The 14,568-nt window shown below is 37.3% G+C and overlaps 1 protein-coding gene across 3 annotated transcripts in view; it reads left to right on the top strand.

Moving 5' to 3' along the window:
- Positions 1 to 14,568, top strand: part of asb13a.2 (ankyrin repeat and SOCS box containing 13a, tandem duplicate 2) — a 170,071-nt gene that overhangs the window by 133,014 nt on the left and 22,489 nt on the right. The window contains exon 9 of one of the 3 annotated variants that reach the window (XR_012401613.1): positions 11,923 to 11,997. The exons of the other annotated variants lie outside the window; for them this stretch is intronic. The gene's annotated coding sequence lies outside the window, so the exon portion shown is untranslated. The remainder of the gene's footprint in view (positions 1 to 11,922; positions 11,998 to 14,568) is intronic. 3 annotated transcript variants of the gene reach the window in all.

The raw sequence follows: 14,568 nt of genomic DNA on the forward strand, positions 1-14,568 counted from the left end.
TAAAACGCCATATACATTTCTGAAGAGCGGCAAATACATCCTGATGTGTACGCTTTTTGAGATCTCCACCTGCTGTTCTCGCGTAAATCCACCAGAGGCTGCTGTCAATTGACTCACCCTTCTCCTTCCTTAAACCCAATCAATAGTGTTTTCAAAAGCACCGATTGACCTGCCCTGTTATTTACTTATTTTGATATTTTTGGTTTCTGTTTATGTCTTGCCCACTTTCTGGAACGATTCTTTGCCAGAGTCAAACCCCATCATCTTGATCAACTCCACTCTGCATCTCTAGTCCGCTGACATAAATGGCGAGCTGATTGGACCAACTGGTAACAGCAGGAAAACCAACCATATGGAGGCAATTGGTCAGCTAGTAAGCGTGAAAATGAACGGTGCCATACTGCCTCGTACTGCCTCGTACCATAAAGACGCAATGCAGCCATACGTACTTCTGTCTACATAATTTGTGATCTCCAGAAATGTATATAGGGCAACGTTTACAGAATGAGCTTATGCTGTAACTATTTTACGTTTTGTGCATTTAGTCATATGAAATTGTACGATTTTGAAAAGCGGGCGTGCCACCAATCCCCACACCTAAACCCAACCGTTAATAGGAGATTGGAAAATCATACTAAATTGTACGAAAGAGATCATGCAAATCATACAAATTAGCTGCTAAATCAAATTGCTGCTTTTGAGCTTTTTTGGCGTTTCATAAAGTGTTTTTTTCCTAATAATGAAATAAAACCATCCCATAAATGCACAATCAAGTGCTTATTTTATAACACAATCAATGTATGACTGTAGATTTTGATTACAATACATATATTTAAAGGCCATTTTCTCAAATTTAATTTATCCATAACTGATCCATAAATCTGATTGTAAACACTGTATTCTACAAAAAGTTTTCTTCTGAATTATTGAGGGATGAAAAGTGATTCTTTTAGTCAATGTTCAGATTTTTGTGCTATAAATGAGTGTAAAATTGTTAAGCCAGGCTCATTCTGAAAACGGACCTCTATATACATTTTCGGAGACTGCCAAATATGTCTCAGGAGGTAATTTTTTTTTGCAGTTTTCACGAATCCACCAGAGGCCGCTGTGAGTGCCATTCTAATCAGAGTGCCATTCGCACCTGCTGTTCTATTGTAAATCCACCAGAGGCCGCTGTGAGTGCCAGTCTAATCAGAGTGCCATTCGCACCTGCTGTTCTATTGTAAATCCACCAGAGGCCGCTGTCTACTGACTTTTTGACTGACCGAATGACTGACTGACCGACTGATTGACTGATCCGCCTCCCGCTTTCACTAAACCCAACCAATAATACTTTAAAGAGCAACGATTGACCCACCCAGCCACTTCCCTAAACCCATCGACAAATTTAAAAAGCAGTTCAGAAAAAGAAAAACCCTCGCCGGATTTTTTACGCGTTTTACCACATTCTCACCCTGTTATTAACTTGTTTATTTTATTTTTTGTCTTTTGTTATTGTCTTATCTGCTTTCTGGAACCGTTCTTCACCAGACTCAAACACCGTCGTCGTGATCAACTCCTCTCTGCAATTCAAGTCCACCGACGTATATGGCAAGCTAACTGGACAAACTGGTAAGCCGTCTAAATGGAGGTAAGCGGTCAGTTGTAAGCGCGAAAAGGAATGGCATCATACCACCCCGGAGCGTTTATTTTAAAGACGAAACGCAGCCATACGTTCTTCTGGCTTCATAAATCATGATCTCCAGAAATGTATATAGTGCTACGTTTACAGAATGGCCTGTGTTGAAAATGTTTGATATTTATTGCCTCATTTAAATATTTAAACAACATTTCAAAAAATGTGAAATACAGTAATTTAACAAATCATTGAGGAAACATGGGGATAACTATTAGATATTTCTGTTTACTTTCTTAACCTGCAGTGTCTTGATTTAAGCAGATCGTTCCTTTATTCGGATCAGCAGTTTGGCCCATTTACTAGGAATCTGTGCTGGTGATGATGTTGTAGTTATATACATGAGAGAGAGAGAGATAGAGAGAGAGAGAGAGAGAGAGAGAGAGAGAGAGATAAAGTGTGAGTCAGATGTGAATCACAGCAGGCAGGTGTGTTTTATTTTAATCCTGTCAAACTATGACAAATGTACACAAGCGTAGTTATGACTCACATTCAAGTGAACATAACCTTTAACTGATCCCAGAGCAGCGCTGTATTCCTGTAAATGGGTCCTCGAGGGTCAATAATTAAACAGGACAGTTCCAGGAACAGCAGCTAACATGAACAATGAGCTGAATCTAATCTGTGTATTAAATATGTTTTAACATTTGCGAAATATTGTTTCATTTCCCTGTACATGAGCATATCGATAGATTGTCTGGAAAAGTATATGTGTCTGTGAATAGAAAAAAATAAAAAGGCCATTTTTATCTGTGTTTATTAGCTATGTGTTTAAATTTAAAATGATATTTGTTTAATGTTTTAATCCTAATTTCAAATAAAAAATGACAATTGGTGGAATTAATAAATGTTTTCTTTTCTTTTCTTTGAAAACCAAGGTTATTTAAACTGAATATTGATTTCTTAACTCTGAAGTAGGGCAGCACAATATTGTATACTTTGTTATATACTTTGTTATACTTGGAAAAAAAATTTGGTCACACTTTATTTTAAGTGTTCGTTCTCGCTCTAGGTTTGATTCATTAAACTCCTAATTTGCTCCTTATTAATAGTTATTAAGGTATTGGATTAGATTAGGGATGTAGAATAAGATAATGCAGAACATGTGCTTTATAAGACCTATTAAGCAGCCAATATCTCAATTACATGCATGCTAATAAGCAAGTTAACAATGTGAAGTGGTGCCTGCAGTGTTATTAAATGTATTGATTTTGATTGACTGAGATGATTCTGTAGGGGAGTGAATGATGCATAACGTGATAAACAAACTACAGGCATGGGTGAATGCAACAAAGCAAAGATAAATGTTAAATAAACAGTGCATGCTTTAAGGTTTTGTACATGTGATTAGAAATTACACTGCCAAGTCATCTCAACTTTGCATTTTAAAACTTTGGTTTTGTGTTGTTTAAAAATAAATATTTAAACATGTTTGGAATTAATTAAAAAATAATAATTTAAATAAACATCAGCAGTTTGAAATGTATAGAAATCATAGTGGAAAATAAATCTCCAACAACTACCGTCACCTATTTGTTCAACACAGGCTCATTGTTTAAACATATCCCTGTGTACATTTCTGGAGAGCGCACATTATGTAGCCAGAGCTTTGTATGGCTGCATTTTGTCTTAAAAATGAATGCTATGGGGGGGCTTTTGTTTCTTTTCGCGCTACCAGCTGGCTGCTTACTTCCATTTGGATGACTTCTGCTGTTACCAGTTTGCCCAGTAGCTCGCTGCGTATGGTGGCGGATTTGAGACGGAGTTGACTGCGACGACGGGGTTTGAGTCAGATGAAGAACTCCTTCAGAAAGCAGGTAAAACTAAAAAAAAAAAAAGGCAAAAACAAGTAAATAACAGGGTGAGAACGTGGTAAGATCTGAAAAGGTGGTAAATTCAGGCTTTCTTTTTCTGGATTGCTTTTGAAAACACTGTCGATTGGGTTTGGGAAAGGTGGTGGGTAGGTCAATTGATGCTTTTGAAAACACTATCAGTTGGATTTAGAGAAGGGGTGGGTGGGGTCATCAGTCAGTCAGTCGACAGCAGCCTCTGGTGGATTTACTGCAGAACAGCACGTGCGAATGGCACTCGCAAGAGAGATGAGATCTAAAAAAAGCGCACACAGCGACCTCTGGAGAATTCACGAAAACAAAAACAGCAAAAATAAAAGTACCTCCTAGGACTTATTTTGCATTCTCCAGAAATGTATACAGGGGTACATATCAAAATTGAGTATTTGTCTCCCAGCAACCTTGTTCAAGAGAAGAAGGTTTAAGTAAAGAGTGAATCAATCATGACCCTTTAAATGCACTTAAATCTTCACCAACATGTATGTACACATTTGATGGATTATATGAGCAGGGTAAGACATTAATTGCCAACAACCTGACTATTTCTCAACATGAAACGCTCTCTGGTGTGACTCGGGGATGTAAAGTCAGCGCTGTGAGGACAGATGGTTTTAGCAGGGAGAATGCAGATCCGTCAATAGGTTGAGTGTGGTGTTAATATGGTTTGGCCTGCTCTCCTGAGTTCAGACAAGGGCCGTGGAGAGTAATGGCTATAAAGGCAGCAGGTCGTGCACTCATTCTCTCGCTCTTCCTTTCTTTAATGAGAAGCTGCTCTAAAGGAGACTGTCAACTATTTATAAATCAAGGCTGAAAGGTGCTACTGCTACTGTGTGAGTTTGATTAAAACCAGACACACACATACACACATACATTGACATTTAAAAAAATAATATTAATAAATTGGGAAAAAAATCCAGTGCAGAATTAAAAGAAAAAAAAAACATAAAGCTAAGAAGAATTTTATTAAATGTTAAATAAAAGAAAAGTTTTTAACTTAATGCAATTAATGCAAGATTAGTAGAACAAAAAAATTCAACAGCAATATATAAAACATATTTATAAAGATATAAAACAGCATACATAAAATTTTTATATTTAAAAATATAACAAAAATGAATTAAACTAAAATAGACATTTAGAAATGAATACAATGACACAAATGCAACAATTTCTACAACATTAACAAATATTATTATTTTTCAAGTTGAATTTAATAAAAAAATTATAATTTACTTAATACAAAAATTATTTAAACTAGTTGGCAATTAATTGTTTTTTTAATTATATTTAATTTATTAAAATTTTTTGTAATAAAATGGATGATTTTTTTTATAAAACTGTCAAAAAACACAATTACTAAAACCTTGTTATTATTATTATTCATATTATTATTCATATTATTATTATTATAATTATTATTATTATTATTATTATTATTATTGGTTTGGTCATAGAAAATCAAGAGCAAATGAGTCCTTTTTGCAATGATTTTTTTTAAGTACATAAAGAAGAATAACAGATTGAGACAATGTTTGGTGCTCAAATTCCATGTGAAATCAAAATTTGCTATGGCCATTTTGTCAGCGCTCATTGCTAGTCTTTAGGTGAACAATTATTCAGGCCAACTTAACCCTTTAACAGGCATCATAACCACCTGGTTGACCTTTTATTAATAGGTTATCATTATTATTTTAATTGCTTATTACTATTTATCATTGAAAGAAAAATTATTGATAATCTTCAATTAAAATCTGACCATTTGTTTCCACCTTTGCATTGGCTGTACTTCTGTGTGGACATCAGTTTGGCAGCTTCAGCAACAATAGTCTAACCCATCCTTCTTACCATTAGTTTGCCACAAGTGAATGATGCACAAAAAGAAAGCCCCGCCCCCTATTCAATAATCAGCTTCAGTTGGAAGTACATTAACGTACTAACATAAATCTCAGCAATTTCCAGTTACACAGACTTAAACCATTTAATAATTCTTAAACTTTAAAAGTTGCTTTGAATTACAGATTTGAATGTGCTTTCAGACCCCCCGTGAATATATTTTTATAGATGCAGTATTTGTACATAAACACATAAGCAAACGGCGCCCACACACAGCTGTACATAACGCAACACGTTTCTTTCATAACACACCGAAATGTTTTCCCTCTCTCTGTCTCCTGGCACCATCCACAGCCGTTCTGGCAGCACATCGGCCCAAAGCATGCTCTCGGTGCGAGTCCTCAGGAATTCTTGGACATTTGATGGGGAATTTCAGACATCTGGCTGTTCCTTTTGATCTATTTACAGGAAGAGGCTGAACTTTGGCCCACTTGTACACGCGCTGTGTGACACAGCCGCAGGAGAATGTTCCTTTCTGGGCAAAAACAGATAAACAACCCTTAACAACCCTATCAGACGGGTGGGCCAAATTTAGAGCCTAAGTAAATACCCTACAAAAACACGACCAAATGACAGAAAAATAAGGCAGGGAGAGAAAAGATAATTGAGAGTTTCCAGGAACTGTGCTAGAAAGGACAAGTTTATCTGCTCATGCAATCTCTTATAAACAAACACCACTTTAGCTTTGTAGGAAGTCATGCTAACCTGAGTCATGCTATACACAGCCTGCTTATTATACGTCACAACACTGTTTTATGCCACTTTAATATGTATAGCACCACCTCACAAATATGTGTTTTTCCCGAAAGGACAAGTTTATCTGCTCCTGCGATCTCTTACAAACATGACTTTAGCTTTAGCATTGTAGGAAGTGATGCTAACCTATATAATGCTAAACACAGCCTGTTTATTATCCCTCACAACACTGTGCTTGGATAGTTTTATGGCACTTTAATATGTATAGCATCACCTGACAAATATGTGCTTTTACCGAAAGGACAAGTTTATCCGCTCATGTTATCATAAACAAACACGGATTTAGCTTTAGCATTGAAGGAAGTGATGCTAACCTATGCTAAACACTGACTGCTTATTATACCTTACACCACTGTGCTTGGATAGTTTTATACTAGAACCACCTCACAAATATGTGTTTTTACCAAAAGGACAAGTTTATCTGCTCATGTGATCTTTTATAAACAAACACTACTTTAGCTTTAGCATTGAAGGAAGTTACGGTAACCTGAGTCATGCTAAACACAACCTGTTTACTATCCCTCACAACACTGTGCTTGGGTAATTTTATGCCACTTTAATATGTATTGCACCACCTCACAAATATGTGTTTTTACCGAAAGGACAAGTTTATCCCTTCATGCTATCTCTTTTAAGCACGACTTTAGCTTTAGCATTGAAGGAAGTGATGCTTACATATGTAATACTAAACACAGCCTGTTTATTATCCCTCACAACACTATGCATGGATAGTTTTATGCCACTTTAAAATAGCACCACCTGACAAATGTGTTTTTACAGAAAGGACAAGTTTACCTGCTCATGTTATCATAAACAAAAACGACTTTAGCTTTAGCTTTAGCATTGAAGGCAGTGATGCTGACCTGAGTCATGCAAAACACAGCCTGTTTATTATACATCACAACACTGTGTTTGCATAGTTTTATGCCACTTTAACATAGCACCACCTCACAAATATGTGTTTTTACCAAAAGGACAAGTTTATCTGCTCATGATATCATAAACACGACTTTAGCTTTAGCATTAAAGAAAGCAATGTTAACCTGAGTCATGCTAAACACTGCCTGTTTTGTTATTCGTCACAACACTGCTTAGATAGTTTAGTGTGCCACTTTAATATGCATAGCACCACCTCACAAATATGTGTTTTTACCGAGTGCTTTTAACAAAGGATGAAGAAGATTGCAATGACCTGCAACTACAAATTCCCAGCATGTCTTGAACTAAATGAGCTGTTCTGAGAAGCGCTCCTGGGAAACCCAGCCTGCACTCATCTGGAATGGCCTTGCCAACAGAAACACCACTGCGCAGATCAGTAATTTTACATTTCTTCACCGCAGTGTGCTGCTTATTACGCATGTCCGCTCTCACTGATAACCTCCTCACCAGCATTACCTGCTTTCACATACACAAACTCCCTGATGCAGAGCTTAAAGGGATAGTTCACACAAATATTTAATCCTGTCATCGTTTCCTCAACCTTTATTGCTTCAAATATGCTTAAGTTCCTTTTTTCTGTTGAACACAAAAGATGTTTTGAAAAATGTTGGAAACCAGTATTCATTGACTTTCATAGTAGAAAAAGAAAATACTTTGGAAGTTAATGGCTAGCGATTTCCAACAGAAAGAAACTCAAACAGGTTTATAACACATAAAGGGTGAGTAAAAGATGACAGAATTTTGGGTGTACTATCCCTGTAAAGGGCTCATGAACTGATATGATCTTTTTACTGACGTATACCTGTATTAACAAGGTTTTATAAGTCAAACCACTCTATTGTATATAATTGTAGACTCAGACTGGCACAGATTTGCATATTTATTTAATCAGGGACCAGATTTACCAGCTTAGGCCAGTAGAAACAATTATTTGTCAGTGAGGAGATACGTAGGGAAAAAAATGAAAAGTCGCAGTTATTTTTGTGGATGATCTTATTATATTTAACATGAATTTCAGCTGCTGGATGCAAAGTTTATATGAGGGGTGTTTTAAATAGCTCATGTTACAAGGTTTACTGCCAATTTACTTGTATTTGCATGATTATTTATGCCCCAAAACTGTGTTATTATTAGATTATAACATTAAACCTGTTTATTAAATCAGTCAATTCTGATTTAATCTTTTTTTGTTCTCTCTAGGGAAGGGTTAACGAGCAGTTCATTAAGAATTGTTAAACGTAAAAAAATAAGTAAAAAACACAGTAACCTCATAACTTATTGCATTACTTGTCTCATTTCTAGTACATGTAAATATGTAAAAATCATTGGAGAATTCACAATTTAACAAATCACGCTAACCTTGAAAGTAGCCAGTGTAGTGCTAAATGCTAATGAAAGCTATAGCGTAAAGCTATAGAGTAAAATGAGGAGGGAAAAATAAATGCAAAGTCTTTAGAAGTTTAAAAAGTTAAAACCAAAGAAGTTTCTAACTGATCACAGAAATTGATACATTGGAACAGGGTTGGTCTGATAAACGATATTATAGCGAATCCCGATACAGTTTATATCTATATCGATGATACGCTCTGGACTTTTTTACTCTATATTGATCCAAGTGCCAATCACACAGCAGAAATGTGCAACAATGGAAATCTAGAAGCATGTTGATATCAAAGATCAACCGATTTTTTGGCCACCGAAAATGTTATGCCATTAAATGGATTCTCTAATTTTTGTGGCTTTAGTCATTGTTGGGGGACTCTTAAATCTGGAAGCAATAACAACTTGTATCGAAATATATCGCCATCGTTCAATATGGAATATGATTATGGAGACTGCATTTTTGCCTTATGGCCCAGGCCTACATTGGATACATCATTCCTTATCCTCCTTGCCAGTTTTTCAAGTGAACATGCCTGGGGTCTTTAAAAATAGCCAGTATAGTGCTTAACCTATATGGAGTTAAAAGGATGTAAACAATGCTGTTTCCAACTCTACGTAAGCCAGTTTATCTCATAAGTTTGCAGTCACAATCTCACAATTCAAAGAAAATAAATACAAGATAAGCTTCCATCCACATTATTTTGATTACACGCAAAAAAGCTCACCATCTATGTGTGTTTGAGGTTTGCAATAATATCATTAAATGATGACAGATTTCCTTTTTTGTAAAAACTAACCATCTAAACAGCATGCTCAGGGGCAGAAGCATGATGTCTGAGACTTTCCTGCAATTGAACCAGTGACCTTCCACTTACCAGTTGTGAGTTTAAACCTCTCCACCCCAGAACTCAACACGATGTGTAATGACCATCCCATTTATATTTGAACTAACACCGATTTCCGAGAAATGACACATTCCTGTCTGTGAGGGAATAGCTTCTTGGAAGTCTCCTAGGCCCTAATATAACTGTACAGTATGCATAATTAAATAAGAACCATGAGTCTTAACTGACTCACGTCTAGCCGACGGCTACAGCTCACGTATCTCCCCGCTCCCTTCGCGATCCTTAGGGATGTCTGTTTCCCCCCTCTCCCTGGGTTTACAGTGTAACACATTTGTTCTTCATTTCAGTGCACTTGCATTGAAGCGCACTTCCTCTGACTCACGCCGCAAACAGGCCCTAAATCAGATCATCTGTCAGGGAGTCCATCTCGGCAGCGATTAACAGCAAAAGGAAAAATAACACCGCCACAGTCGCCTGTGTGTTGTTCACACACTCTTTGCTTTGATGGCTTGTCAGAGGCACAGGGTCAGACTTCCAGCTAACCACAGCAGCGAGTCATAAAGCGGAGATCTCTAAAAAGAGGGCTCTGAGCCAAGGCTACTTCCCAAAACTGAAGTGCTGGAGAGAAAAAAAGAAAAATTACAGTAAACGTGACTCGCATTCCCAGAAACCCAGAGTGGGGCCCGGGTAACGTTACAGTCCACCGCACACAACAGAAACCATCTATTGGGAATTGCACTGTGTGAAGTGAGAAAAATGAAAACACAGACAAGCTAATCATTGTGTGTGTGTGTGTGTGTGTGTGTGTGTGTGTGTGTGTGTGTGTGTGTGTGTGTGTGTGTGTGTGTGTGTGTGTGTGTCTGTACCAAGCAAATCAATAACTGCTTATGTATTTAATGGCTAATAACTCTTAGTTATAGTTGTCTTAATAGTTCTTTTTTCACATTCACAGTGTCCTTGTCCTTTGAAATGGGGTTAGATCTTATAATGGGCCTGGATTTCCAAAAAGGTTATAAACAAATGAATGGATCAAAAAATTGAAACAAACTTTTATTAATGGTTTAAGAAAGCTTTGTTTTAAATGAAACAAAGTTTGAAGGCTGATGAATCGATAGACGGATGGTGAGAAATAAATAGATACAGTAGATGGACACATAAAAGGATGGATGGTTGGATTTGAAGGACAAATGAGTAGATGGATGGAGGAACAGATGAGTGGATTTTTGGATTTAGAGGATGGATGGATGGATGGATGGATGGATTGACGGACGAACGAACAGATGAGTTGTTGGATGGATGGAAAGATGAGTTGTTGGATGAATGGGCAGATGAGTGGATGGTTGAATTTGAGGGATGGATGGATGGATGGATGGATGGATGGATGAACAGACGGACGGATGAGTGGATGACTGCATTTGAGGGACAAATGAGTGAATGGATGGCTGGATGGATGAAAGAACATGAGTTGATGCTTGGATTTGAAGGACAAATTAGTGGATAGATGGATTGATAGACTGATGGATGGAATGATGAGTAAATAGTTGGATATGAAGGACAAATGGATGGATGGATGGATGGATGGATGGATGGATGGATGGATGGATGGTTGGTTGGATGAACAGACGGATGGATGAGTGTATGGTTGGATTTGAAGGACAGATAAGTGGTTGGATGGCTGGATGGATGGAAGAACAATAGTTAATGGTCAGATTTGAAGAACAAATGAGTGGATGGATGGAAAGATGGATAGACAATTGAGTGAATGGATGGCTGGACAGATGGATGAGTGGACAGTTGGATTCGAAAGACAAATATGTGGATGGATGGATGGATGGATGGATAAATGGATGGATGGATGAGTTAGATGGACCGAAGGACAGATGAATAGATGAACAGATAAATGGAAATGATGGTTTGATGTATGAACTGATGGACAAAAGGGCAAAAATAGGTATGATGTATGGATAAGGAGATACTATGAATGGATAGATGGATGGATAAATATATAATATGAATGGATGTCCAGACGGACAGAAAGACAGATTGATGTAAAGATGAACAGATAGAAAGAAAGATAAAATAAGATTAGATTGAACTATTTAACTTTGGAACCAGCTTTGAAGCACTTTCAATTTCCCAGAACACATTGCCTGCTAAATTTATTTCAATCGCAATTAAGTAAATTCAAGTTCCAAATCATCTTTGTGTGCATTAGAACCAATTAATAGCGAGAAGTGAATCCCATTTTCCACCACCAGCTGTAAACTCGTCACTGAGCTCTCGAAACCCTAAAACAGCTCTGACACGATTATGCGGCTGGGTATTTTTGTGAATTGGGTTACCACCTACCTCATGTTACAATATGACCGCCTGATAACGTCCCATGCAAGGATGAAACCAAATCTGCCAAGGATACGCTCTATCAAAGACATGCACTATAAAACAAAACAACCGCCTACACTGTTATTTCTTTGGGGATAATTGTAACCTGTCTTTTAACCATTAGACTGATGACTCCTCTGTGTTTTCAAATAGTCCTCCCCTTAGACTCATCTCTCTCTCACTGAATGATTTCTTTCAGTGCCAAGTCCCTAAATGACGTCTTGCTTCAATGATTTCACAGATCGGACATCAATCAATAACACCACAAAAACAGGTCAGTTTTTCAATATCTGCACCACTGATAAATGATTAATTATAGTTTGCTTATGATTGTAAATGCAGGGTATTGATGGGTTGTGCTCTAGTTATGAGATGAAAAAAACATTTAATTCATTCAATAAAATCCTAACAGTCTGAAGCCAAAGAGAGAGAGAGAGGATGTCAAGGCGGAAATATTAATCTAGCTTTCATAAGAAAGCCCGGGCATCACGCCAACCATGGACTGCAGTGTACTTCATTGTCCACTGGCACATAATGTACAAGTTAAATCAACATTTCCTTTAGGTTATAATTTGAAAGGGCAAAGTCCTTCATTGTGGACATGTAATATGAGTAAAACCGTAAACACATTTACAGACTGAATTTTTGTTGCATACAAATTAAACAGAAAAATGTTTTGGCTGCCTTCGAGATTCAATTCGGATATTATTTGCAGCTCTGAAAGAGTCTAATATGATGTCATGCTTTTATATGACCATTCACAAATCTTGCTTGAGTCTGCCACTGACCTCAACACCTCACAAATGATTCAATGAACACCGCGCGGACAGTGTACTGTAACCAGACTCAACAATTTAAACAAGTGGTAAAAACTAAACTGATTCATTTTGGGAGTCATTCTACGTAACTCCGGTCACAATTCAATCTCATAGATACAAAAAACAAGGTCATGTTTTGTTTTATTGTACAATTCATGCTATTAAGAAACCATTAACTAAGACTTTTAGCTCAATAAACTACTAATTTGCTACTTATTGATAGTTGGTAAGGTAGAAGTTGGATTTAGGTAATGGGTAGGATTAGGGATATAAAATAAGATCATGCATCATAAGTGCTAATAAACAGTTATTATCTTAATAATAGGCATGTAATAAGCCTGTAGTAAATGGTGTGAATTTTTAGTTAAACTAAAGCATTACCGAAACAATCCTTGAAACTCATTGTAAGAAGTTCCAGTTTTAAGTCCTACACATTTCAGTCACACTTTATTTTGATGGTCCGTTTGTTGAATTCAAGTTGCATGGTGTAAGTTGACATGTACTTGCAAAGTTTCTTATAGTCAGTTAAATGTCTGTTGAAGTGGTTGGTTGTCTGTTGAGGTGGGTGGAGGTATTGGTAGGTTGGTCAGTTAGTTAGTCAGTCAGTTACTCAACAGCGGCCTCTGGTGGATTTATGTGAGAACAGCAGGCGCGAATTGCACTCACAAGAGAAATTTGAGATCTGAAAAAGCGTACACATCGGCTTCTGGCATATTTTACGAAAACAAAAACTGCAAAAAATGTAGCTCCTGGGACGTATTTTGCTCTCTCTGTAAATGTATATAGGGGTACGTTATCAGAATGAGTCTAGATTCAAATTATGAAGGGTTGCATGAACACCATGGATTCCAATACAAATTTTTAAAGTTATTAACATTAATAGCAGTGTATTGTTGATGATGTGCTTGTTTTTGGCCTTTTCACGTTGTCTTGCTGAGAAAGATGAGATGTAATGCAGTGACATCAGACCTGGTTCATACTAGCGGAAAAGAGGTACATGTTCCCAATGGCTGTAAAAGTGTTGCATTACCAGTATTTTCACTTTAGGTGTGAACAAATGACTTGCTGTGACTGGCTAAAACAAAACTACTAATAAAAATGACAAACAAAAGGAATCATGCATGTAATTCAGCTTTTTCAGGAGGCTTACCTGACATACAAAGCCAAATCCTGGAGGCACGCCAATGCCAGAAACGTTTCATAAAACCACACGCACACTCTCATGTGTTTGCTCAGCCCCACCATTGGCCACTATAACAGTGATGTAATCCTGCCTTGTCACTTTCTCACAGCTCAATAAGAAAGGCAAATTAAGTTCCTTCAAAGTTACTCAACTCCGCGTCGCCAAACATGTTTTCTCAAATCTTTCCAGGGGCATGATTTGTCTGCGCACACACATTCCCCACTGTTTGCCCAGGAGCATGTTGAAGAGGAGGCGAGAAACATTGGCACATACGTCAGACTTACAGCTTTATCCTCCACTGACATTTTATTTGACAGCTTTATTCACCTTTATGTTAGGCCTGGCTAGCTGTTAAACCTCCACCGTTCCGCTGTCACACACAAAAGCATACAACTGGAGCAGGTATTCTCTCTACGTCAATGCACTGAGACGTGGCACAGCAGCGGAATGGCTCACAGCTGCCCAGATTGAGTTACCTTCCTTTTGACGTACTTTCAGCTCTCAGTTTCTGTCCATCTTTCTCTCACACACACATGCGAAAACGCATTTTGCGAATGACACAAAATAGATGCACAGCCTACTAATCTGTCCAGCAAAACAGCATTTAATGCATCTCAAGTATCCTTTGCAAATACACCAATCCCACAATGCACTAACAAGCTCATTGACTCCCAAAAAATCTAGTACATGATGAATGGAATACAGTTCATTCTATACTGAACTTAGAATGAACCGATTTTGGTTAATTTGTATTGTATTTTATCGTATTTTACTATTTGCATCATTAGCTTAGCAACATGCTAACCTCAAATAAAGTTTCACCTTTCTTTCTTCATGCGAAGAA

This window comes from Danio rerio, chromosome 4, assembly GCF_049306965.1.
Source record: "Danio rerio strain Tuebingen ecotype United States chromosome 4, GRCz12tu, whole genome shotgun sequence".
Classification (NCBI taxonomy): domain Eukaryota; kingdom Metazoa; phylum Chordata; class Actinopteri; order Cypriniformes; family Danionidae; genus Danio; species Danio rerio.